General features: G+C 46.4%; 32 non-coding genes across 32 annotated transcripts; all 32 read right to left on the bottom strand.

Annotated features, from left to right (window-relative positions):
- Positions 1 to 1310: 1310 nt before the first annotated feature.
- trnaa-ugc (transfer RNA alanine (anticodon UGC)) lies at positions 1311 to 1383 on the bottom strand. Its single transcript has one exon. It is a non-coding gene; the product is annotated as a tRNA-Ala (tRNA).
- Positions 1384 to 2648: 1265 nt separating this feature from the next.
- Positions 2649 to 2721, bottom strand: trnaa-ugc (transfer RNA alanine (anticodon UGC)). Its single transcript has one exon. It is a non-coding gene; the product is annotated as a tRNA-Ala (tRNA).
- A 596-nt stretch (positions 2722 to 3317) lies between these two features.
- On the bottom strand, positions 3318 to 3390 carry trnaa-ugc (transfer RNA alanine (anticodon UGC)). The gene has a single exon. It is a non-coding gene; the product is annotated as a tRNA-Ala (tRNA).
- Positions 3391 to 3669: 279 nt separating this feature from the next.
- trnaa-ugc (transfer RNA alanine (anticodon UGC)) lies at positions 3670 to 3742 on the bottom strand. Its single transcript has one exon. It is a non-coding gene; the product is annotated as a tRNA-Ala (tRNA).
- Positions 3743 to 4339: 597 nt separating this feature from the next.
- trnaa-ugc (transfer RNA alanine (anticodon UGC)) lies at positions 4340 to 4412 on the bottom strand. The gene has a single exon. It is a non-coding gene; the product is annotated as a tRNA-Ala (tRNA).
- Positions 4413 to 4515: 103 nt separating this feature from the next.
- On the bottom strand, positions 4516 to 4588 carry trnaa-ugc (transfer RNA alanine (anticodon UGC)). The gene has a single exon. It is a non-coding gene; the product is annotated as a tRNA-Ala (tRNA).
- Positions 4589 to 4691: 103 nt separating this feature from the next.
- Positions 4692 to 4764, bottom strand: trnaa-ugc (transfer RNA alanine (anticodon UGC)). The gene has a single exon. It is a non-coding gene; the product is annotated as a tRNA-Ala (tRNA).
- A 596-nt stretch (positions 4765 to 5360) lies between these two features.
- On the bottom strand, positions 5361 to 5433 carry trnaa-ugc (transfer RNA alanine (anticodon UGC)). Its single transcript has one exon. It is a non-coding gene; the product is annotated as a tRNA-Ala (tRNA).
- Positions 5434 to 5536: 103 nt separating this feature from the next.
- Positions 5537 to 5609, bottom strand: trnaa-ugc (transfer RNA alanine (anticodon UGC)). Its single transcript has one exon. It is a non-coding gene; the product is annotated as a tRNA-Ala (tRNA).
- Positions 5610 to 6205: 596 nt separating this feature from the next.
- On the bottom strand, positions 6206 to 6278 carry trnaa-ugc (transfer RNA alanine (anticodon UGC)). Its single transcript has one exon. It is a non-coding gene; the product is annotated as a tRNA-Ala (tRNA).
- A 103-nt stretch (positions 6279 to 6381) lies between these two features.
- trnaa-ugc (transfer RNA alanine (anticodon UGC)) lies at positions 6382 to 6454 on the bottom strand. The gene has a single exon. It is a non-coding gene; the product is annotated as a tRNA-Ala (tRNA).
- Positions 6455 to 7596: 1142 nt separating this feature from the next.
- On the bottom strand, positions 7597 to 7669 carry trnaa-ugc (transfer RNA alanine (anticodon UGC)). The gene has a single exon. It is a non-coding gene; the product is annotated as a tRNA-Ala (tRNA).
- A 596-nt stretch (positions 7670 to 8265) lies between these two features.
- On the bottom strand, positions 8266 to 8338 carry trnaa-ugc (transfer RNA alanine (anticodon UGC)). The gene has a single exon. It is a non-coding gene; the product is annotated as a tRNA-Ala (tRNA).
- Positions 8339 to 8441: 103 nt separating this feature from the next.
- On the bottom strand, positions 8442 to 8514 carry trnaa-ugc (transfer RNA alanine (anticodon UGC)). The gene has a single exon. It is a non-coding gene; the product is annotated as a tRNA-Ala (tRNA).
- A 772-nt stretch (positions 8515 to 9286) lies between these two features.
- trnaa-ugc (transfer RNA alanine (anticodon UGC)) lies at positions 9287 to 9359 on the bottom strand. The gene has a single exon. It is a non-coding gene; the product is annotated as a tRNA-Ala (tRNA).
- Positions 9360 to 9462: 103 nt separating this feature from the next.
- Positions 9463 to 9535, bottom strand: trnaa-ugc (transfer RNA alanine (anticodon UGC)). The gene has a single exon. It is a non-coding gene; the product is annotated as a tRNA-Ala (tRNA).
- A 103-nt stretch (positions 9536 to 9638) lies between these two features.
- Positions 9639 to 9711, bottom strand: trnaa-ugc (transfer RNA alanine (anticodon UGC)). The gene has a single exon. It is a non-coding gene; the product is annotated as a tRNA-Ala (tRNA).
- A 1934-nt stretch (positions 9712 to 11645) lies between these two features.
- Positions 11646 to 11718, bottom strand: trnaa-ugc (transfer RNA alanine (anticodon UGC)). The gene has a single exon. It is a non-coding gene; the product is annotated as a tRNA-Ala (tRNA).
- Positions 11719 to 11821: 103 nt separating this feature from the next.
- trnaa-ugc (transfer RNA alanine (anticodon UGC)) lies at positions 11822 to 11894 on the bottom strand. Its single transcript has one exon. It is a non-coding gene; the product is annotated as a tRNA-Ala (tRNA).
- Positions 11895 to 11997: 103 nt separating this feature from the next.
- Positions 11998 to 12070, bottom strand: trnaa-ugc (transfer RNA alanine (anticodon UGC)). Its single transcript has one exon. It is a non-coding gene; the product is annotated as a tRNA-Ala (tRNA).
- Positions 12071 to 12173: 103 nt separating this feature from the next.
- trnaa-ugc (transfer RNA alanine (anticodon UGC)) lies at positions 12174 to 12246 on the bottom strand. The gene has a single exon. It is a non-coding gene; the product is annotated as a tRNA-Ala (tRNA).
- A 596-nt stretch (positions 12247 to 12842) lies between these two features.
- On the bottom strand, positions 12843 to 12915 carry trnaa-ugc (transfer RNA alanine (anticodon UGC)). Its single transcript has one exon. It is a non-coding gene; the product is annotated as a tRNA-Ala (tRNA).
- A 596-nt stretch (positions 12916 to 13511) lies between these two features.
- Positions 13512 to 13584, bottom strand: trnaa-ugc (transfer RNA alanine (anticodon UGC)). Its single transcript has one exon. It is a non-coding gene; the product is annotated as a tRNA-Ala (tRNA).
- Positions 13585 to 14532: 948 nt separating this feature from the next.
- Positions 14533 to 14605, bottom strand: trnaa-ugc (transfer RNA alanine (anticodon UGC)). Its single transcript has one exon. It is a non-coding gene; the product is annotated as a tRNA-Ala (tRNA).
- A 948-nt stretch (positions 14606 to 15553) lies between these two features.
- On the bottom strand, positions 15554 to 15626 carry trnaa-ugc (transfer RNA alanine (anticodon UGC)). The gene has a single exon. It is a non-coding gene; the product is annotated as a tRNA-Ala (tRNA).
- A 279-nt stretch (positions 15627 to 15905) lies between these two features.
- Positions 15906 to 15978, bottom strand: trnaa-ugc (transfer RNA alanine (anticodon UGC)). The gene has a single exon. It is a non-coding gene; the product is annotated as a tRNA-Ala (tRNA).
- A 103-nt stretch (positions 15979 to 16081) lies between these two features.
- Positions 16082 to 16154, bottom strand: trnaa-ugc (transfer RNA alanine (anticodon UGC)). Its single transcript has one exon. It is a non-coding gene; the product is annotated as a tRNA-Ala (tRNA).
- Positions 16155 to 16750: 596 nt separating this feature from the next.
- On the bottom strand, positions 16751 to 16823 carry trnaa-ugc (transfer RNA alanine (anticodon UGC)). Its single transcript has one exon. It is a non-coding gene; the product is annotated as a tRNA-Ala (tRNA).
- A 596-nt stretch (positions 16824 to 17419) lies between these two features.
- On the bottom strand, positions 17420 to 17492 carry trnaa-ugc (transfer RNA alanine (anticodon UGC)). The gene has a single exon. It is a non-coding gene; the product is annotated as a tRNA-Ala (tRNA).
- A 103-nt stretch (positions 17493 to 17595) lies between these two features.
- Positions 17596 to 17668, bottom strand: trnaa-ugc (transfer RNA alanine (anticodon UGC)). Its single transcript has one exon. It is a non-coding gene; the product is annotated as a tRNA-Ala (tRNA).
- A 103-nt stretch (positions 17669 to 17771) lies between these two features.
- trnaa-ugc (transfer RNA alanine (anticodon UGC)) lies at positions 17772 to 17844 on the bottom strand. The gene has a single exon. It is a non-coding gene; the product is annotated as a tRNA-Ala (tRNA).
- A 596-nt stretch (positions 17845 to 18440) lies between these two features.
- trnaa-ugc (transfer RNA alanine (anticodon UGC)) lies at positions 18441 to 18513 on the bottom strand. The gene has a single exon. It is a non-coding gene; the product is annotated as a tRNA-Ala (tRNA).
- Between the last annotated feature and the right edge of the window lie 95 nt (positions 18514 to 18608).

Genomic DNA, 18608 nt, shown 5'->3' with positions numbered 1-18608 from the left:
CTAACAGGTTATGAGCATTGACAGATACATAAATGAAGGTGTTGCATGCACTACACCATCGCAAGTTCCCTTAGCATTTAATATATCATGGAAATGTGTCAGGAAATGGCTACTGCTTTATTTTGAATATCTAGTGGTAGCTGTTCTTGGGGGAGTTTCCTTGAACGTAGTGTGATTGTGCAAAGCTCAGAGTTGCTGATACCAAGGTGGCTGTGGTGGACAACACCTCCTTGATGTCTGGTGAATTATGGGTGTTCTGGGGTGTTGTTTAGGCCTAGCAGCTAAAAGAATGGAGAATGTGGGTATCGATCCCACTACCTCTCACATGCAAAGGAGCGCTCTACCACTTGAGCTAATTCCCCCTGCTGAGCTAATCTTAAGGTGGCTGTGGTGGACAACGCCTCCTTGATGTCTGGTGAATTATGGCTGTTCTGGGGTGTTGTTTAGGCCCAGCAGCTAAATGATTGGAGAATGTGGGTATCGATCCCACTACCTCTCACATGCAAAGCGAGCGCTCCACCACTTGAGCTAATTCCCCCTGCTGAGCTAATCTTAAGGTGGCTGTGGTGGACAACGCCTCCTTGATGTCTGGTGAATTCCGGGTGTTCTGGGGTGTTGTTTAGGCCCAGCAGCTAAATGATTGGAGAATGTGGGTATCGATCCCACTACCTCTCACATGCAAAGCGAGCGCTCTTCCACTTGAGCTAATTCCCCCTGCTGAGCTAATCTTGACATGCAGTTATTTGACTCACCTGTTAAAGGCTCTTCAAAATGCCTTCTGTACATTAGCCAGAAAGCTGGTTCGTTCTTTTTATGTTTAAGACTCATCAACTAACAGGTTACGAGCATTGACAGATACATAAATGAAGGTGTTGCATGCACTACATCATCGCAAGTTCCCTTAGCATTTAATATATCATGGAAATGTCCCAGGAAATGGCTACTGCTTTATTTTGAATATCTAGTGGTGGCTGTTCTTGGGGGAGTTTCCTTGAACGTAGTGTGATTGTGCAAAGCTCAGAGTTGCTGATACCAAGGGAAGATATTAAGGTGGCTGTGGTGGACAACACCTCCTTGATGTCTGGTGAATTCCGGGTGTTCTGGGGTGTTGTTTAGGCCCAGCAGCTAAATGCTTGGAGAATGTGGGTATCGATCCCACTACCTCTCACATGCAAAGTGAGCGCTCTACCATTTCAGCTAATTCCCCCTGCTGCGCTAATCTTAAGGTGGCTGTGGTGGACAACGCCTCCTTGATGTCTGGTGAATTATGGGTGTTCTGGGGTCTTGTTTAGGCCCAGCAGCTAAATGATTGGAGAATGTGGGTATCGATCCCACTACCTCTCACATGCAAAGCGAGTGCTCTACCACTTGAGCTAATTCCCCCTGCTGAGCTAATCTTAAGGTGGCTGTGGTGGACAACGCCTCCTTGATGTCTGGTGAATTATGGCTGTTCTGGGGTGTTGTTTAGGCCCAGCAGCTAAATGATTGGAGAATGTGGGTATCGATCCCACTACCTCTCATATGCAAAGCGAGCGCTCTACCACTTGAGCTAATTCCCCCTGCTGAGCTAATCTTGACATGCAGTTATTTGACTCACCTGTTAATGGCTCTCCGAAATGCCTTCTGTACATTAGCCAGAGAGCTGGTTCGTTCTTTTTATGTTTAAGACTCATCAACTAACAGGTTACGAGCATTGACAGATACATAAATGAAGGTGTTGCATGCAATACACCATCGCAAGTTCCCTTAGCATTTAATATATCATGGAAATGTGCCAGGAAATAGCTACTGCTTTATTTTGAATATCTAGTGGTAGCTGTTCTTGGGGGAGTTTCCTTGAACGTAGTGTGATTGTGCAAAGCTCAGAGTTGCTGATACCAAGGGAAGATATTAAGGTGGCTGTGGTGGACAACACCTCCTTGATGTCTGGTGAATTATGGCTGTTCTGGGGTGTTGTTTAGGCCCAGCAGCTAAATGATTGGAGAATGTGGGTATCGATCCCACTACCTCTCACATGCAAAGCGAGCGCTCTTCCACTTGAGCTAATTCCCCCTGCTGAGCTAATCTTGACATGCAGTTATTTGACTCACCTGTTAAAGGCTCTTCAAAATGCCTTCTGTACATTAGCCAGAGAGCTGGTTCGTTCTTTTTATGTTTAAGACTCATCAACTAACAGGTTACGAGCATTGACAGATACATAAATGAAGGTGTTGCATGCACTACATCATCGCAAGTTCCCTTAGCATTTAATATATCATGGAAATGTCCCAGGAAATGGCTACTGCTTTATTTTGAATATCTAGTGGTGGCTGTTCTTGGGGGAGTTTCCTTGAACGTAGTATGATTCTGCAAAGCTCAGAGTTGCTGATACCAAGGGAGGATTTTAAGATGGCTGTGTTGGACAACACCTCCTTGATGTCTGGTGAATTATGGGTGTTCTGGGGTGTTGTTTAGGCCCAGCAGCTAAATGCTTGGAGAATGTGGGTATTGATCCTACTACCTCTCACATGCAAAGTGAGCGCTCTACCATTTGAGCTAATTCCCCCTGCTGAGCTAATCTTAAGGTGGCTGTGGTGGACAACGCCTCCTTGATGTCTGGTGAATTATGGGTGTTCTGGGGTCTTGTTTAGGCCCAGCAGCTAAATGATTGGAGAATGTGGGTATCGATCCCACTACCTCTCACATGCAAAGCGAGCGCTCTACCACTTGAGCTAATTCCCCCTGCTGAGCTAATCTTAAGGTGGCTGTGGTGGACAACGCCTCCTTGATGTCTGGTGAATTATGGCTGTTCTGGGGTGTTGTTTAGGCCCAGCAGCTAAATGATTGGAGAATATGGGTATCGATCCCACTACCTCTCATATGCAAAGCGAGCGCTCTACCACTTGAGCTAATTCCCCCTGCTGAGCTAATCTTGACATGCAGTTATTTGACTCACCTGTTAATGGCTCTCCGAAATGCCTTCTGTACATTAGCCAGAGAGCTGGTTCGTTCTTTTTATGTTTAAGACTCATCAACTAACAGGTTACGAGCATTGACAGATACATAAATGAAGGTGTTGCATGCAATACACCATCGCAAGTTCCCTTAGCATTTAATATATCATGGAAATGTGCCAGGAAATAGCTACTGCTTTATTTTGAATATCTAGTGGTAGCTGTTCTTGGGGGAGTTTCCTTGAACGTAGTGTGATTGTGCAAAGCTCAGAGTTGCTGATACCAAGGGAAGATATTAAGGTGGCTGTGGTGGACAACACCTCCTTGATGTCTGGTGAATTCCGGGTATTCTGGGGTGTTGTTTAGGCCCAGCAGCTAAATGATTGGAGAATGTGGGTATCGATCCCACTACCTCTCACATGCAAAGCGAGCGCTCTACCATTTGAGCTAATTCCCCCTGCTGAGCTAATCTTAAGGTGGCTGTGGTGGACAACGCCTCCTTGATGTCTGGTGAATTCCGGGTATTCTGGGGTGTTGTTTAGGCCCAGCAGCTAAATGATTGGAGAATGTGGGTATCGATCCCACTACCTCTCACATGCAAAGCGAGCGCTCTTCCACTTGAGCTAATTCCCGCTGCTGAGCTAATCTTAAGGTGGCTGTGGTGGACAACGCCTCCTTGATGTCTGGTGAATTATGGCTGTTCTGGGGTCTTGTTTATGCCCAGCTGCTAAATAATTGGAGAATGTGGGTATCGATCCCACTACCTCTCACATGCAAAGCGAGCGCTCTACCACTTGAGCTAATTCCCCCTGCTGCGCTAATCTTAATGTGGCTGTGGTGGACAACGCCTCCTTGATGTCTGGTTAATTATGGCTGTTCTGGGGTGTTGTTTAGGCCCAGCAGCTAAATGATTGGAGAATGTGGGTATCGATCCCACTACCTCTCATATGCAAAGCGAGCGCTCTACCACTTGAGCTAATTCCCCCTGCTGAGCTAATCTTGACATGCAGTTATTTGACTCACCTGTTAATGGCTCTCCGAAATGCCTTCTGTACATTAGCCAGAGAGCTGGTTCGTTCTTTTTATGTTTAAGACTCATCAACTAACAGGTTACGAGCATTGACAGATACATAAATGAAGGTGTTGCATGCAATACACCATCGCAAGTTCCCTTAGCATTTAATATATCATGGAAATGTGCCAGGAAATAGCTACTGCTTTATTTTGAATATCTAGTGGTAGCTGTTCTTGGGGGAGTTTCCTTGAACGTAGTGTGATTGTGCAAAGCTCAGAGGTGCTGATACCAAGGGAAGATATTAAGGTGGCTGTGGTGGACAACACCTCCTTGATGTCTGGTGAATTACGGGTGTTCTGGGGGTGTTGTTTAGGCCCAGCAGCTAAATGATTGGAGAATGTGGGTATCGATCCCACTACCTCTCACACGCAAAGCGAGCGCTCTACCACTTGAGCTAATTCCCCCTGCTGAGCTAATCTTAAGGTGGCTGTGGTGGACAACGCCTCCTTGATGTCTGGTGAATTATGGCTGTTCTGGGGTCTTGTTTAGGCCCAGCAGCTAAATGATTGGAGAATGTGGGTATTGATCCCACTACCTCTCACATGCAAAGCGAGCGCTCTACCACTTGAGCTAATTCCCCCTGCTGAGCTAATCTTAAGGTGGCTGTGGTGGACAACACCTCCTTGATGTCTGGTGAATTATGGCTGTTCTGGGGTGTTGTTTAGGCCCAGCAGCTAAATGATTGGAGAATGTGGGTATCGATCCCACTACCTCTCACATGCAAAGCGAGCGCTCTACCACTTGAGCTAATTCCCCCTGCTGAGCTAATCTTGACATGCAGTTATTTGACTCACCTGTTAATGGCTCTCCGAAATGCCTTCTGTACATTAGCCAGAGAGCTGGTTCGTTCTTTTTATGTTTAAGACTCATCAACTAACAGGTTACGAGCATTGACAGATACATAAATGAAGGTGTTGCATGCAATACACCATCGCAAGTTCCCTTAGCATTTAATATATCATGGAAATGTGCCAGGAAATAGCTACTGCTTTATTTTGAATATCTAGTGGTAGCTGTTCTTGGGGGAGTTTCCTTGAACGTAGTGTGATTGTGCAAAGCTCAGAGTTGCTGATACCAAGGGAAGATATTAAGGTGGCTGTGGTGGACAACACCTCCTTGATGTCTGGTGAATTCCGGGTGTTCTGGGGTGTTGTTTAGGCCCAGCAGCTAAATGATTGGAGAATGTGGGTATCGATCCCACTACCTCTCACATGCAAAGCGAGCGCTCTTCCACTTGAGCTAATTCCCGCTGCTGAGCTAATCTTAAGGTGGCTGTGGTGGACAACGCCTCCTTGATGTCTGGTGAATTATGGCTGTTCTGGGGTCTTGTTTATGCCCAGCTGCTAAATAATTGGAGAATGTGGGTATCGATCCCACTACCTCTCACATGCAAAGCGAGCGCTCTACCACTTGAGCTAATTCCCCCTGCTGAGCTAATCTTAAGGTGGCTGTGGTGGACAACGCCTCCTTGATGTCTGGTGAATTATGGCTGTTCTGGGGTGTTGTTTAGGCCCAGCAGCTAAATGATTGGAGAATGTGGGTATCGATCCCACTACCTCTCACATGCAAAGCGAGCGCTCTACCACTTGAGCTAATTCCCCCTGCTGAGCTAATCTTAAGGTGGCTGTGGTGGACAACGCCTCCTTGATGTCTGGTGAATTATGGCTGTTCTGGGGTGTTGTTTAGGCCCAGCAGCTAAATGATTGGAGAATGTGGGTATCGATCCCACTACCTCTCACATGCAAAGCGAGCGCTCTTCCACTTGAGCTAATTCCCCCTGCTGAGCTAATCTTGACATGCAGTTATTTGACTCACCTGTTAATGGCTCTCCGAAATGCCTTCTGTACATTAGCCAGAAAGCTGGTTCGTTCTTTTTATGTTTAAGACTCATCAACTAACAGGTTATGAGCATTGACAGATACATAAATGAAGGTGTTGCATGCACTACATCATCGCAAGTTCCCTTAGCATTTAATATATCATGGAAATGTGCCAGGAAATAGCTACTGCTTTATTTTGAATATCTAGTGGTAGCTGTTCTTGGGGGAGTTTCCTTGAACGTAGTGTGATTGTGCAAAGCTCAGAGGTGCTGATACCAAGGGAAGATATTAAGGTGGCTGTGGTGGACAACACCTCCTTGATGTCTGGTGAATTCCGGGTGTTCTGGGGTGTTGTTTAGGCCCAGCAGCTAAATGATTGGAGAATGTGGGTATCGATCCCACTACCTCTCACATGCAAAGCGAGCGCTCTACCACTTGAGCTAATTCCCCCTGCAGAGCTAATCTTAAGGTGGCTGTGGTGGACAACGCCTCCTTGATGTCTGGTGAATTATGGCTGTTCTGGGGTCTTGTTTAGGCCCAGCAGCTAAATGATTGGAGAATGTGGGTATCGATCCCACTACCTCTCACATGCAAAGCGAGTGTTCTACCACTTGAACTAATTCCCCCTGTTGAGCTAATCTTAAGGTGGCTGTGATGGACAACGCCTCCTTGATGTCTGGTGAATTATGGCTGTTCTGGGGTGTTGTTTAGGCCCAGCAGCTAAATGATTGGAGAATGTGGGTATTGATCCCACTACCTCTTACATGCAAAGCGAGTGCTCTACCACTTGAGCTAATTCCCCCTGCTGAGCTAATTCCCCCTGCTGAGCTAATCTTAAGGTGGCTGTGGTGGACAACACCTCCTTGATGTCTGGTGAATTATGGCTGTTCTGGGGTGTTGTTTAGGCCCAGCAGCTAAATGATTGGAGAATGTGGGTATCGATCCCACTACCTCTCACATGCAAAGCGAGCGCTCTTCCACTTGAGCTAATTCCCCCTGCTGCGCTAATCTTAAGGTGGCTGTGGTGGACAACACCTCCTTGATGTCTGGTGAATTATGGCTGTTCTGGGGTGTTGTTTAGGCCCAGCAGCTAAATGATTGGAGAATGTGGGTATCGATCCCACTACCTCTCACATGCAAAGCGAGCGCTCTTCCACTTGAGCTAATTCCCCCTGCTGAGCTAATCTTGACATGCAGTTATTTGACTCACCTGTTAATGGCTCTCCGAAATGCCTTCTGTACATTAGCCAGAGAGCTGGTTCGTTCTTTTTATGTTTAAGACTCATCAACTAACAGGTTACGAGCATTGACAGATACATAAATGAAGGTGTTGCATGCAATACACCATCGCAAGTTCCCTTAGCATTTAATATATCATGGAAATGTGCCAGGAAATAGCTACTGCTTTATTTTGAATATCTAGTGGTAGCTGTTCTTGGGGGAGTTTCCTTGAACGTAGTGTGATTCTGCAAAGCTCAGAGTTGCTGATACCAAGGGAAGATATTAAGGTGGCTGTGTTGGACAACACCTCCTTGATGTCAGGTGAATTATGGGTGTTCTGAGGTGTTGTTTAGGCCTAGCAGCTAAATGATTGGAGAATGTGGGTATTGATCCCACTACCTCTCACATGCAAAGCGAGCGCTCTTCCACTTGAGCTAATTCCCGCTGCTGAGCTAATCTTAAGGTGGCTGTGGTGGACAACGCCTCCTTGATGTCTGGTGAATTATGGCTGTTCTGGGGTCTTGTTTATGCCCAGCTGCTAAATAATTGGAGAATGTGGGTATCGATCCCACTACCTCTCACATGCAAAGCGAGCGCTCTACCACTTGAGCTAATTCCCCCTGCTGAGCTAATCTTAAGGTGGCTGTGGTGGACAACGCCTCCTTGATGTCTGGTGAATTATGACTGTTCTGGGGTGTTGTTTAGGCCCAGCAGCTAAATGATTGGAGAATGTGGGTATCGATCCCACTACCTCTCACATGCAAAGCAAGCGCTCTACCACTTGAGCTAATTCCCCCTGCTGAGCTAATCTTGACATGCAGTTATTTGACTCACCTGTTAATGGCTCTCCGAAATGCCTTCTGTACATTAGCCAGAGAGCTGGTTCGTTCTTTTTATGTTTAAGACTCATCAGCTAACAGGTTACGAGCATTGACAGATACATAAATGAAGGTGTTGCATGCAATACACCATCGCAAGTTCCCTTAGCATTTAATATATCATGGAAATGTGCCAGGAAATAGCTACTGCTTTATTTTGAATATCTAGTGGTAGCTGTTCTTGGGGGAGTTTCCTTGAACGTAGTGTGATTGTGCAAAGCTCAGAGTTGCTGATACCAAGGGAAGATATTAAGGTGGCTGTGGTGGACAACACCTCCTTGATGTCTGGTGAATTACGGGTGTTCTGGGGTGTTGTTTAGGCCCAGCAGCTAAATGATTGGAGAATGTGGGTATCGATCCCACTACCTCTCACATGCAAAGCGAGCGCTCTACCACTTGAGCTAATTCCCCCTGCTGAGCTAATCTTAAGGTGGCTGTGGTGGACAACGCCTCCTTGATGTCTGGTGAATTATGGCTGTTCTGGGGTCTTGTTTAGGCCCAGCAGCTAAATGATTGGAGAATGTGGGTATCGATCCCACTACCTCTCACATGCAAAGCGAGCGCTCTACCACTTGAGCTAATTCCCCCTGCTGAGCTAATCTTAAGGTGGCTGTGGTGGACAACACCTCCTTGATGTCTGGTGAATTATGGCTGTTCTGGGGTGTTGTTTAGGCCCAGCAGCTAAATGATTGGAGAATGTGGGTATCGATCCCACTACCTCTCACATGCAAAGCGAGCGCTCTTCCACTTGAGCTAAATCCCCCTGCTGAGCTAATCTTAAGGTGGCTGTGGTGGACAACGCCTCCTTGATGTCTGGTGAATTATGACTGTTCTGGGGTATTGTTTAGGCCCAGCAGCTAAATGATTGGAGAATGCGGGTATCGATCCCACTACCTCTCACATGCAAAGCAAGCGCTCTACCACTTGAGCTAATTCCCCCTGCTGAGCAAATCTTGACATGCAGTTATTTGACTCACCTGTTAATGGCTCTCCGAAATGCCTTCTGTACATTAGCCAGAGAGCTGGTTCGTTCTTTTTATGTTTAAGACTCATCAACTAACAGGTTACGAGCATTGACAGATACATAAATGAAGGTGTTGCATGCAATACACCATCGCAAGTTCCCTTAGCATTTAATATATCATGGAAATGTGCCAGGAAATAGCTACTGCTTTATTTTGAATATCTAGTGGTAGCTGTTCTTGGGGGAGTTTCCTTGAACGTAGTGTGATTGTGCAAAGCTCAGAGTTGCTGATACCAAGGGAAGATATTAAGGTGGCTGTGGTGGACAACACCTCCTTGATGTCTGGTGAATTACGGGTGTTCTGGGGTGTTGTTTAGGCCCAGCAGCTAAATGATTGGAGAATGTGGGTATCGATCCCACTACCTCTCACATGCAAAGCGAGCGCTCTACCACTTGAGCTAATTCCCCCTGCTGAGCTAATCTTAAGGTGGCTGTGGTGGACAACACCTCCTTGATGTCTGGTGAATTATGGCTGTTCTGGGGTCTTGTTTAGGCCCAGCAGCTAAATGATTGGAGAATGTGGGTATCGATCCCACTACCTCTCACATGCAAAGCGAGCGCTCTACCACTTGAGCTAATTCCCCCTGCTGAGGTAATCTTAAGGTGGCTGTGGTGGACAACACCTCCTTGATGTCTGGTGAATTATGGCTGTTCTGGGGTGTTGTTTAGGCCCAGCAGCTAAATGATTGGAGAATGTGGGTATCGATCCCACTACCTCTCACATGCAAAGCGAGCGCTCTACCACTTGAGCTAATTCCCCCTGCTGAGCTAATCTTAAGGTGGCTGTGGTGGACAACGCCTCCTTGATGTCTGGTGAATTATGGCTGTTCTGGGGTGTTGTTTAGGCCCAGCAGCTAAATGATTGGAGAATGTGGGTATTGATCCCACTACCTCTCACATGCAAAGCGAGCGCTCTACCACTTGAGCTAATTCCCTCTGCTGAGCTAATCTTAAGGTGGCTGTGGTGGACAACGCCTCCTTGATGTCTGGTGAATTATGACTGTTCTGGGGTATTGTTTAGGCCCAGCAGCTAAATGATTGGAGAATGTGGGTATCGATCCCACTACCTCTCACATGCAAAGCAAGCGCTCTACCACTTGAGCAAATTCCCCCTGCTGAGCAAATCTTGACATGCAGTTATTTGACTCACCTGTTAATGGCTCTCCGAAATGCCTTCTGTACATTAGCCAGAGAGCTGGTTCGTTCTTTTTATGTTTAAGACTCATCAACTAACAGGTTACGAGCATTGACAGATACATAAATGAAGGTGTTGCATGCAATACACCATCGCAAGTTCCCTTAGCATTTAATATATCATGGAAATGTGCCAGGAAATAGCTACTGCTTTATTTTGAATATCTAGTGGTAGCTGTTCTTGGGGGAGTTTCCTTGAACGTAGTGTGATTGTGCAAAGCTCAGAGTTGCTGATACTAAGGAAAGATATTAAGGTGGCTGTGGTGGACAACACCTCCTTGATGTCTCGTGAATTACAGGTGTTCTGGGGTGTTGTTTAGGCCCAGCAGCTAAATGATTGGAGAATGTGGGTATCGATCCCACTACCTCTCACATGCAAAGCGAGCGCTCTTCCACTTGAGCTAATTCCCCCTGCTTAGCTAATCTTGACATGCAGTTATTTGACTCACCTGTTAATGGCTCTCCGAAATGCCTTCTGTACATTAGCCAGAGAGCTGGTTCGTTCTTTTTATGTTTAAGACTCATCAACTAACAGGTTACGAGCATTGACAGATACATAAATGAAGGTGTTGCATGCAATACACCATCGCAAGTTCCCTTAGCATTTAATATATCATGGAAATGTGCCAGGAAATAGCTACTGCTTTATTTTGAATATCTAGTGGTAGCTGTTCTTGGGGGAGTTTCCTTGAACGTAGTGTGATTGTGCAAAGCTCAGAGTTGCTGATACCAAGGAAAGATATTAAGGTGGCTGCGGTGGACAACACCTCCTTGATGTCTCGTGAATTACAGGTGTTCTGGGGTGTTGTTTAGGCCCAGCAGCTAAATGATTGGAGAATGTGGGTATCGATCCCACTACCTCTCACATGCAAAGCGAGCGCTCTTCCACTTGAGCTAATTCCCCCTGCTTAGCTAATCTTGACATGCAGTTATTTGACTCACCTGTTAATGGCTCTCCGAAATGCCTTCTGTACATTAGCCAGAGAGCTGGTTCGTTCTTTTTATGTTTAAGACTCATCAACTAACAGGTTACGAGCATTGACAGATACATAAATGAAGGTGTTGCATGCAATACACCATCGCAAGTTCCCTTAGCATTTAATATATCATGGAAATGTGCCAGGAAATAGCTACTGCTTTATTTTGAATATCTAGTGGTAGCTGTTCTTGGGGGAGTTTCCTTGAACGTAGTGTGATTCTGCAAAGCTCAGAGTTGCTGATACCAAGGGAAGATATTAAGGTGGCTGGGGTGGACAACACCTCCTTGATGTCTCGTGAATTACGGGTGTTCTGGGGTGTTGTTTAGGCCCAGCAGCTAAATGATTGGAGAATGTGGGTATCGATCCCACTACCTCTCACATGCAAAGTGAGCACTCTACCACTTGAGCTAATTCCCCCTGCAGAGCTAATCTTAAGGTGGCTGTGGTGGACAACGCCTCCTTGATGTCTGGTGAATTATGGCTGTTCTGGGGTCTTGTTTAGGCCCAGCAGCTAAATGATTGGAGAATGTGGGTATCGATCCCACTACCTCTCACATGCAAAGCGAGCGCTCTACCACTTGAGCTAATTCCCCCTGCTGAGCTAATCTTAAGGTGGCTGTGGTGGACAACGCCTCCTTGATGTCTGGTGAAATATGGCTGTTCTGGGGTGTTGTTTAGGCCCAGCAGCTAAATGATTGGAGAATGTGGGTATCGATCCCACTACCTCTCACATGCAAAGCGAGCGCTCTACCACTTGAGCTAATTCCCCCTGCTGAGCTATTCTTAAGGTGGCTGTGTTGGACAACGCCTCCTTGATGTCTGGTGAATTATGGGTGTTTTGAGGTGTTGTTTAGGCCCAGCAGCTAAATGATTGGAAAATGTGGGTATCGATCCCACTACCTCTCACATGCAAAGCGAGCGCTCTACCACTTGAGCTAATTCCCCCTGCTGAGCTAATCTTAAGGTGGCTGTGGTGGACAACGCCTCCTTGATGTCTGGTGAATTACGGGTGTTCTGGGGTGTTGTTTAGGCCCAGCAGCTAAATGATTGGAGAATGTGGGTATCGATCCCACTACCTCTCACATGCAAAGCGAGCGCTCTACCACTTGAGCTAATTCCCCCTGCTGAGCTAATCTTAAGGTGGCTGTGGTGGACAACGCCTCCTTGATGTCTGGTGAATTACGGCTGTTCTGGGGTCTTGTTTAGGCCCAGCAGCTAAATGATTGGAGAATGTGGGTATCAATCCCACTACCTCTCACATGCAAAGCGAGCGCTCTACCACTTGAGCTAATTCCCCCTGCTGAGCTAATCTTGACATGCAGTTATTTGACTCACCTGTTAATGGCTCTCCGAAATGCCTTCTGTATATTAGCCAGAGAGCTGGTTCGTTCTTTTTATGTTTAAGACTCATCAACTAACAGGTTACGAGCATTGACAGATACATAAATGAAGGTGTTGCATGCAATACACCATCGCAAGTTCCCTTAGCATTTAATATATCATGGAAATGTGCCAGGAAATAGCTACTACTTTATTTTGAATATCTAGTGGTAGCTGTTCTTGGGGGAGTTTCCTTGAACGTAGTGTGATTGTGCAAAGCTCAGAGTTGCTGATACCAAGGGAAGATATTAAGGTGGCTGTGGTGGACAACACCTCCTTGATGTCTGGTGAATTCTGGGTGTTCTGGGGTGTTGTTTAGGCCCAACAGCTAAATGATTGGAGAATGCGGGTATCGATCCCACTACCTCTCACATGCAAAGCGAGCGCTCTACCACTTGAGCTAATTCCCCCTGCTGAGCTAATCTTAAGGTGGCTGTGGTGGACAACGCCTCCTTGATGTCTGGTGAATTATGGCTGTTCTGGGGTGTTGTTTAGGCCCAGCAGCTAAATGATTGGAGAATGTGGGTATCGATCCCACTACTTCTCACATGCAAAGCGAGCACGCTACCACTTGAGCTAATTCCCCCTGCTGAGCTAATCTTGACATGCAGTTATTTGACTCACCTGTTAATGGCTCTCCGAAATGCCTTCTGTATATTAGCCAGAGAGCTGGTTCGTTCTTTTTATGTTTAAGACTCATCAACTAACAGGTTACGAGCATTGACAGATACATAAATGAAGGTGTTGCATGCAATACACCATCGCAAGTTCCCTTAGCATTTAATATATCATGGAAATGTGCCAGGAAATAGCTACTGCTTTATTTTGAATATCTAGTGGTAGCTGTTCTTGGGGGAGTTTCCTTGAACGTAGTGTGATTGTGCAAAGCTCAGAGTTGCTGATACCAAGGGAAGATATTAAGGTGGCTGTGGTGGACAACACCTCCTTGATGTCTGGTGAATTCCGGGTGTTCTGGGGTGTTGTGTAGGCCCAGCAGCTAAATGATTGGAGAATGTGGGTATCGATCCCACTACCTCTCACATGCAAAGCGAGCGCTCTACCACTTGAGCTAATTCCCCCTGCTGAGCTAATCTTAAGGTGGCTGTGGTGGACAACGCCTCCTTGATGTCTGGTGAATTATGGCTGTTCTGGGGTCTTGTTTAGGCCCAGCAGCTAAATGATTGGAGAATGTGGGTATCGATCCCACTACCTCTCACATGCAAAGCAAGCGCTCTACCACTTGAGCTAATTCCCCCTGCTGAGCTAATCTTAAGGTGGCTGTGGTGGACAACGCCTCCTTGATGTCTGGTGAATTATGGCTGTTCTGGGGTGTTGTTTAGGCCCAGCAGCTAAATGGTTGGAGAATGTGGGTATCGATCCCACTACCTCTCACATGCAAAGCGAGCGCTCTTCCACTTGAGCTAATTCCCCCTGCTGAGCTAATCTTGACATGCAGTTATTTGACTCACCTGTTAAAGGCTCTTCAAAATGCCTTCTGTACATTAGCCAGAAAGCTGGTTCGTTCTTTTTATGTTTAAGACTCATCAACTAACAGGTTATGAGCATTGACAGATACATAAATGAAGGTGTTGCATGCACTACATCATCGCAACTTCCCTTAGCATTTAATATATCATGGAAATGTCCCAGGAAATGGCTACTGCTTTATTTTGAATATCTAGTGGTGGCTGTTCTTGGGAGAGTTTCCTTGAACGTAGTATGATTTTGCAAAGCTCAGAGTTGCTGATACCAAGGGAAGATATTAAGGTGGCTGTGGTGGACAACGCCTCCTTGATGTCTGGTGAATTACGGGTGTTCTGGGGTGTTGTTTAGGCCCAGCAGCTAAATGATTGGAGTATGTGGGTATCGATCCCACTACCTCTCACATGCAAAGCGAGCGCTCTACCACTTGAGCTAATTCCCCCTGCTGAGCTAATCTTAAGGTGGCTGTGGTGTACAACGCCTCCTTGATGTCTGGTGAATTATGGCTGTTCTGGGGTGTTGTTTAGGCCCAGCAGCTAAATGATTGGAGAATGTGGGTATTGATCCCACTACCTCTCACATGCAAAGCGAGCGCTCTACCACTTGAGCTAATTCCCCCTGCTGAGCTAATCTTAAGGTGGCTGTGGTGGACAACGCCTCCTTGATGTCTGGTGAATTATGGCTGTTCTGGGGTCTTGTTTAGGCCCAGCAGCTAAATGATTGGAGAATGTGGGTATCGATCCCACTACCTCTCACATGCAAAGCAAGCGCTCTACCACTTGAGCTAATTCCCCCTGCTGAGCTAATCTTAAGGTGGCTGTGGTGGACAACGCCTCCTTGATGTCTGGTGAATTATGGCTGTTCTGGGGTGTTGTTTAGGCCCAGCAGCTAAATGGTTGGAGAATGTGGGTATCGATCCCACTACCTCTCACATGCAAAGCGAGCGCTCTTCCACTTGAGCTAATTCCCCCTGCTGAGCTAATCTTGACATGCAGTTATTTGACTCACCTGTTAAAGGCTCTTCAAAATGCCTTCTGTACATTAGCCAGAAAGCTGGTTCGTTCTTTTTATGTTTAAGACTCATCAACTAACAGGTTATGAGCATTGACAGATACATAAATGAAGGTGTTGCATGCACTACATCATCGCAACTTCCCTTAGCATTTAATATATCATGGAAATGTCCCAGGAAATGGCTACTGCTTTATTTTGAATATCTAGTGGTGGCTGTTCTTGGGAGAGTTTCCTTGAACGTAGTATGATTTTGCAAAGCTCAGAGTTGCTGATACCAAGGGAAGATATTAAGGTGGCTGTGGTGGACAACGCCTCCTTGATGTCTGGTGAATTACGGGTGTTCTGGGGTGTTGTTTAGGCCCAGCAGCTAAATGATTGGAGTATGTGGGTATCGATCCCACTACCTCTCACATGCAAAGCGAGCGCTCTACCACTTGAGCTAATTCCCCCTGCTGAGCTAATCTTAAGGTGGCTGTGGTGTACAACGCCTCCTTGATGTCTGGTGAATTATGGCTGTTCTGGGGTGTTGTTTAGGCCCAGCAGCTAAATGATTGGAGAATGTGGGTATTGATCCCACTACCTCTCACATGCAAAGCGAGCGCTCTACCACTTGAGCTAATTCCCCCTGCTGAGCTAATCTTAAGTTGGCTGTGGTGGACAACGCCTCCTTGATGTCTGGTGAATTATGACTGTTCTGGGGTGTTGTTTAGGCCCAGCAGCTAAATGATTGGAGAATGTGGGTATCGATCCCACTACTTCTCACATGCAAAGCGAGCGCTCTTCCACTTGAGCTAATTCCCCCTGCTGAGCTATTCTTAAGGTGGCTGTGTTGGACAACGCCTCCTTGATGTCTGGTGAATTATGGGTGTTTTGAGGTGTTGTTTAGGCCCAGCAGCTAAATGATTGGAGAATGTGGGTATCGATCCCACTACCTCTCACATGCAAAGCGAGCGCTCTACCACTTGAGCTAATTCCCCCTGCTGAGCTAATCTTAAGGTGGCTGCGGTGGACAACGCCTCCTTGATGTCTGGTGAATTATGGCTGTTCTGGGGTGTTGTTTAGGCCCAGCAGCTAAATGATTGGAGAATGTGGGTATCGATCCCACTACCTCTCACATGCAAAGTGAGCGCTCTACCACTTGAGCTAATTCCCCCTGCTGAGCTAATCTTAAGGTGGCTGTGGTGGACAACGCCTCCTTCATGTCTGGTGAATTACGGCTGTTCTGGGGTCTTGTTTAGGCCCAGCAGCTAAATGATTGGAGAATGTGGGTATCAATCCCACTACCTCTCACATGCAAAGCGAGCGCTCTACCACTTGAGCTAATTCCCCCTGCTGAGCTAATCTTGACATGCAGTTATTTGACTCACCTGTTAATGGCTCTCCGAAATGCCTTCTGTATATTAGCCAGAGAGCTGGTTCGTTCTTTTTATGTTTAAGACTCATCAACTAACAGGTTACGAGCATTGACAGATACATAAATGAAGGTGTTGCATGCAATACACCATCGCAAGTTCCCTTAGCATTTAATATATCATGGAAATGTGCCAGGAAATAGCTACTACTTTATTTTGAATATCTAGTGGTAGCTGTTCTTGGGGGAGTTTCCTTGAACGTAGTGTGATTGTGCAAAGCTCAGAGTTGCTGATACCAAGGGAAGATATTAAGGTGGCTGTGGTGGACAACACCTCCTTGATGTCTGGTGAATTCTGGGTGTTCTGGGGTGTTGTTTAGGCCCAACAGCTAAATGATTGGAGAATGCGGGTATCGATCCCACTACCTCTCACATGCAAAGCGAGCGCTCTACCACTTGAGCTAATTCCCCCTGCTGAGCTAATCTTAAGGTGGCTGTGGTGGACAACGCCTCCTTGATGTCTGGTGAATTATGGCTGTTCTGGGGTGTTGTTTAGGCCCAGCAGCTAAATGATTGGAGAATGTGGGTATCGATCCCACTACTTCTCACATGCAAAGCGAGCGCTCTACCACTTGAGCTAATTCCCCCTGCTGAGCTAATCTTGACATGCAGTTATTTGACTCACCTGTTAATGGCTCTCCGAAATGCCTTCTGTATATTAGCCAGAGAGCTGGTTCGTTCTTTTTATGTTTAAGACTCATCAACTAACAGGTTACGAGCATTGACAGATACATAAATGAAGGTGTTGCATGCAATACACCATCGCAAGTTCCCTTAGCATTTAATATATCATGGAAATGTGCCAGGAAATAGCTACTGCTTTATTTTGAATATCTAGTGGTAGCTGTTCTTGGGGGAGTTTCCTTGAACGTAGTGTGATTGTGCAAAGCTCAGAGTTGCTGATACCAAGGGAAGATATTAAGGTGGCTGTGGTGGACAACACCTCCTTGATGTCTGGTGAATTCCGGGTGTTCTGGGGTGTTGTGTAGGCCCAGCAGCTAAATGATTGGAGAATGTGGGTATCGATCCCACTACCTCTCACATGCAAAGCGAGCGCTCTACCACTTGAGCTAATTCCCCCTGCTGAGCTAATCTTAAGGTGGCTGTGGTGGACAACGCCTCCTTGATGTCTGGTGAATTATGGCTGTTCTGGTGTGTTGTTTAGGCCCAGCAGCTAAATGATTGGAGAATGTGGGTATCGATCCCACTACCTCTCACATGCAAAGCGAGCGCTCTACCACTTGAGCTAATTCCCCCTGCTGAGCTAATCTTAAGGTGGCTGTGGTGGACAACGCCTCCTTGATGTCTGGTGAATTATGGCTGTTCTGGGGTCTTGTTTAGGCCCAGCAGCTAAATGATTGGAGAATGTGGGTATCGATCCCACTACCTCTCACATGCAAAGCGAGCGCTCTACCACTTGAGCTAATTCCCCCTGCTGAGCTAATCTTAAGTTGGCTGTGGTGGACAACGCCTCCTTGATGTCTGGTGAATTATGACTGTTCTGGGGTGTTGTTTAGGCCCAACAGCTAAATGATTGGAGAATGTGGGTATCGATCCCACTACTTCTCACATGCAAAGCGAGTGCTCTTCCACTTGAGCTAATTCCCCCTGCTGAGCTAATCTTGACATGCAGTTATTTGACTCACCTGTTAATGGCTCTCCGAAATGCCTTCTGTATATTAGCCAGAGAGCTGGTTCGTTCTTTTTATGTTTAAGACTCATCAACTAACAGGTTACGAGCATTGACAGATACATAAATGAAGGTGTTGCATGCAATACACCATCGCAAGTTCCCTTAGCATTTAATATATCATGGAAATGTGCCAGGAAATAGCTACTGCTTTATTTTGAATATCTAGTGGTAGCTGTTCTTGGGGGAGTTTCCTTGAACGTAGTATGATTGTGCAAAGCTCAGAGTTGCTGATACCAAGGGAGGATTTTAAGATGGCTGTGTTGGATAACACCTCCTTGATGTCTGGTGAATTATGGGTGTTCTGAGGTGTTGTTTAGGCCTAGCAGCTAAATGATTGGAGAATGTGGGTATCGATCCCACTACCTCTCACATGCAAAGCGAGCGCTCTACCACTTGAGCTAATTCCCCCTGCTGAGCTAATCTTAAGGTGGCTGTGGTGGACAACGCCTCCTTGATGTCTGGTGAATTATGGCTGTTCTGGGGTCTTGTTTAGGCCCAGCAGC

Source organism: Brienomyrus brachyistius, chromosome 2 (genome assembly GCF_023856365.1).
Source record: "Brienomyrus brachyistius isolate T26 chromosome 2, BBRACH_0.4, whole genome shotgun sequence".
Classification (NCBI taxonomy): Eukaryota; Metazoa; Chordata; class Actinopteri; order Osteoglossiformes; family Mormyridae; genus Brienomyrus; species Brienomyrus brachyistius.
The sequence above is the reverse complement of the archived record's forward strand: the minus strand, read 5'-3'. Positions and strand labels throughout refer to the sequence as shown.